The 5,000-nt window shown below is 39.4% G+C and overlaps 1 long non-coding RNA gene across 1 annotated transcript; it reads right to left on the bottom strand.

Annotated features, from left to right (window-relative positions):
• Positions 1-2,377: 2,377 nt before the first annotated feature.
• LOC119576776 lies at positions 2,378-4,749 on the bottom strand. The gene is made up of 2 exons (XR_005229078.1): positions 4,535-4,749; positions 2,378-2,743 (listed from the first exon to the last, which is right to left on the bottom strand). It is a non-coding gene; the product is annotated as an uncharacterized LOC119576776 (long non-coding RNA).
• Between the last annotated feature and the right edge of the window lie 251 nt (positions 4,750-5,000).

The following is a 5,000-nucleotide window of genomic DNA, read 5'->3' as shown; positions in this document are numbered from 1 at the left end:
GTGTGTTTGTGTGTGTGTGTGTGTGTGTGTGTGTGTGTGTGTGTGTGTGTGTGTGTGTGTGTGTGTGTGTGTGTGTGTGTGTGTGTGTGTGTGTGTGTGTCTCCCGTATTCCCTGGGAGGGGGTTGGGTAGGAGATTGGCGCTCAAATTCAGAAACATTTCGGATACCTCAGCTGTGATTAGCTGCGGCACGAGACAGCCCGGCAGTGATTGGCTGACGGACGGGAGATGCTGGCCCAGCTCTCCATGTCTGAGTATGAGCGGGATCCTGCGGCCCAGTGTGGCTACCTTGGGCCTCAGCCCTCTACTCAACCAATTTTGCACGGTCTTTTCCTCTCCCCCTTTCCCTTCTCTTCTCTAACCCCTTCTGTCCACATTCTAATGTGTGAGAACCGTGTTGAAAGGCTGACTTGGTGCCAGTCATGGATTGCCTAGGGGAGCGATATTCCCCTGTTTAGTTGTTAACTCCTTCCCCCTCAAAGAGATCCTGAGGGGTGGACCATTTCTCTCGACGATGGCCAGTAATGAAGATTTTGTACTCCTACTAGGCAATGAAGCTTATCCCTTTATCAAAAAGCCCCACTGATATTAATTCCCCCAATTCCCTGACCCCAGGCACTTTCTTGACCACGACTTAGAACACTACTACTACCCTAGATCAACGCTTACTGTCACTTCGGTCCAGTCTAAATCATCCATTCAGGGCATCACTCAACCTCCAGGAAACATTCCTCCTCTTCCAATATCCTTTACTTCATCTTCACCCCACAACTTTCTTCGCCTATTACCCCCTCCTCCCTTAATATTACCTTGTAGCCTTATTATCCATCTCTCTGCAGTATAAATTCACTCAACGCAACTCTCTTTTCCACAAGGTCCTGTCCTTCTGCTACCTTCACCTCTACAAATTTTTTGAGGCCTCTGTTTAGCCCAAATGGGATAGACTTTTTTTTTTTTTTATCCTCTTTACAGCCTCTTACTCTGATTACATTCTCCTCTTCCAGCCCTGCCTCCAAAAACAAGTAGGCAGTTTCTAGCCACTTTCCGTTGACATGACCTCTCCTATGATGCTTATATTAGCAGAGTTCTTCCCTGTCTGACCATATCAGCCTTTCCCCCAATGTCATCGCCAGAATTGTTGGCGTCTAGGCCACCCTGCCAAACACTGCCGCTCCACAGGCTTATGCCCTCTTTGTGCCTAACCTGGGCATGAACGAACAAACTGCTCTGCACAGTCACGCACGGGTGCCAATTGTGGCGGCTCCCATAATGTATTTAGTCCGACGAGGTTTTTCTCTTACTCCCTACTCCAGTAGGGAGTAAACAGTTTTTACCCTTCACTCCACTCCTCCCCCTTCCTTCCAAATGCCCCCCTGTATCAATTCCTCTTCCATCTTCCGTTTCCACTTTTACCCCCTCTGTTTCTCAGACCATCCCAACTCAATCCACTTCAGAAACTCTCGAAGACATTCAGAACTATTTAATGATGACCCAATATAAATAACCCCATCCATCCCTCTGCTCCCATTCCTTTTTCACTCAGACTAACTGCCAACATCCATCCATCCTCCTACTAATGTTCTCCCTAACACCCTTCCTCCCACGCCCTACATTCACATCCCCCTTCCTTCCCCATTACCCTTTCCTTTTCCCACAGGACACAATTGTGTCGTCACAACAACCCCCTTCCCCGAATTCTGTTCCTCCTGACATTTCTCCTGAAACCGTGATCTAACCACCTTTAAATCCCCCTTTCTCCTTTTGCTATTCCCTACCTTACGGTACGGACATACTTGCAGAATCCCACACTTCTTCCTTACAACTTTGATCTAATCAGCCTTGTTAATCCCTGCCTTAGCCCATTTACTCACCCTTCTTACCCTCACCCCCTTTGCCCCTTCCAGTGCCATACTATCTTGAACTGCTTTACACCTTTTGATTTAATCATCAACAATCTCCCATCGTCATCCTTTTCACTACTACACCTTTCCATAGTGCTGCATGCCCAGTATATTGTATTTTGCTTTGTAACCATTACCCGTATGTATGTATTTATGTACGTATGTCTACTGTCAGGAGCAAAAGTCCGAATCCCGTCCTGCCATTCTTCCTGAAACTTCATCTCCTTCACCGTGTCCCTTGTGTCATTCTCCGGGTTCTCCTACTTCACCGACGCCGTCTTTACCCTTATTACCCATTGATTACCCTCTAATGCTTCCTCTTTCAGTCCCACACATTCCTTTGTCATATCCCCGCCGTACACACACACATGTAAATTATATAATAGATATTTTCAGGAAAAAAGTCGTCTGTTCTTTTCGGGGTCTTTCCTCATCACTGCACACCAGTGATAAGTAAGGTCATTAATAATAAGAATATAAATATGAGAAAGTTTAATCTGAGTTGTACTGGCACGACGGGGTGCTTAGATAATATTTTCCCTTTACGTGAAAGCTTCTGCAAATGTTTTTATTAACCATTGGCGTCCGCAGTTCTCACGCTTGGCGACGCCGCACCCAATGAGTTTTTCGGTTTCGTCGTGTTGTCAGTTGCCTGCCTTGGGTGTCTTAGCTTAGCGAAGGAAGGTGGGAGATGGAGGGCAGAGGAAATGACGTAGATGGAAAAGACTATAAAAGATATAGTCTTTGTTGGAAAGGTGGACAGGGACTCACGCCTTCATCAGCTGCCGGGAAGCCATCCAGCACATTTTCATGCCCGCCGCGGCGTAAACGCACGTGCTGACGCTGGCGGGGGAAAAACGATCAAAATGTAATTAGCTTGTCGTTATGATGACAGTGATGATAGCTATGGCGATGGTGGTTATTTGCGATGGCGGTTATTCGCGACCTCAAATAACCAATATAATTAAGGTTTTGGTAGTGATGATGTTAGTAAAGAGAATTTAGATATTTTAAAATGACAACGATATATAACACCAACTTTAATATCAAAAGAGTCCATTATTTTCGAATGCCAGATTTAGAAAAGATAGCCACCATCTTTCAAGATCATAAATTGCACCAAAATATCGTAACTAAGCGTGTGTACTTCCTCCCGAACACCTGGCACTATAAATTGCATACCAACGCACAGACACACACACACAAGTATATGTGTAAAATATATATATATATATATATATATATATATATATATATATATATATATATATTATATATATATATGTATGTATATACACACACACACACACACACACACACACACATATATATATATATATATATATATATATATATATATATATATATATATATATATATATATATACACACACACATATGTATATACATATATATATATACATACACACACACACACACACACACACACACACACACACACACACACACACACACACACACACACACACACACACACACACACACACACACACACATATATAATATTACACACACACACACACACAACATATGTACATATGTATATACATATATATACATATGTATATACATATATATACATATGTATATACATATATATACATATGTATATACATATATATACATATGTATATACATACATATACATATGTATATACATATATAATATATATATATATATATATATACATATGTGTATACATATATATACATATGTATATACATTATATATATATATATATATATATATACACATACATACATACATACATACATACATATACACACACACATACACACACACACACACACACAAACACAACACACACACACACACACACACACACACACACACACACACACACACACACACACACACACACACACATGTATATATATATATATATATATATATATATATATATATATATATATATATATATATATGGCGGAAGGCAACGGCAAGCTACCGCTCTAAATTCCCAAGAAAATCATGGAAATCCATGATCGTCAACGTCCTTTTAGGACAGGGCACTTGGGGAAAAAAAAAAAAAAAAAAAAAAAAAAAAAATATATATATATGCATATAAATATATATGTATGTAAATATATGTACATATGTAAGTACATATATATACATATATAGCTACATATATATATATATATATATATATATATATATATATATATATATATATATATATATATATATATATATATATATAGATAGATAGATAGATAGATATGGGGGGGAGGAGATAGAGAGTATACTAATTTCCTCTCGTGAAAATAAAATGCAAAGAAAATCGCCACGTCTTTCAAATGCGCGTACACACATTCGTTTAACCTTGGGAGGACAATGATGTCATCATCTTTTTCAGCCGTGAAGAGGATGGAATTGCGATAAACTCGTATCCTTCGAACGTTCTCAAAACTTTTCTGTTCTGCTGTAAATTATAAATATGTGGCTCTTGTGATTTTCATGCACCGGGAACGTAAAAAGACACTGTTATTCTTATCACTTTAGAACTAGTGCAAACAGTGACAGTTACGATGAGATATGTTCAGTAATAACTAGAATAATAACTTAAAGCAATAATTAATACAACTTACTTATAACCTAAAAACATCGCACCAAATCCGCACACAGCCAAAAATATAAGAACGGTCTTGGCTAGTTCTAACCAAAACGTCCATTTAACAGTCGCCTTTTCTTTTTCTTCCTCTGCCATAGTGAATTACGTGAAAGTGCACGGGATTCAAAGACAGAGATTACAGACACCGTCACTTGGCAGATTTTAGAAAGCACTGACTCGAGATCGTCGTGTAGTTGAGCAAGTGGGGCGAGTTGCCAGTTTATAGAATTGTGTACAAACTTGATTCCTTGATTATCGTTTTTTTTCATATATTTGTCCCTTTGTCATGCGTAGGGTTGTCTTGTCTTTTGAAGGAGATATGTCATTGCATAAAAATCACATCTATATGAGTTACGTAGTTCTATTTGTGTCAATAACTGTATAGTTGCCAACTTGATTTAAATTCCTTTTTACCCTACCGAACGATAATGTGCCAAGAATAG

Source organism: Penaeus monodon, chromosome 9 (genome assembly GCF_015228065.2).
Source record: "Penaeus monodon isolate SGIC_2016 chromosome 9, NSTDA_Pmon_1, whole genome shotgun sequence".
Lineage (NCBI taxonomy): Eukaryota > Metazoa > Arthropoda > Malacostraca > Decapoda > Penaeidae > Penaeus > Penaeus monodon.
The sequence above is the reverse complement of the archived record's forward strand: the minus strand, read 5'-3'. Positions and strand labels throughout refer to the sequence as shown.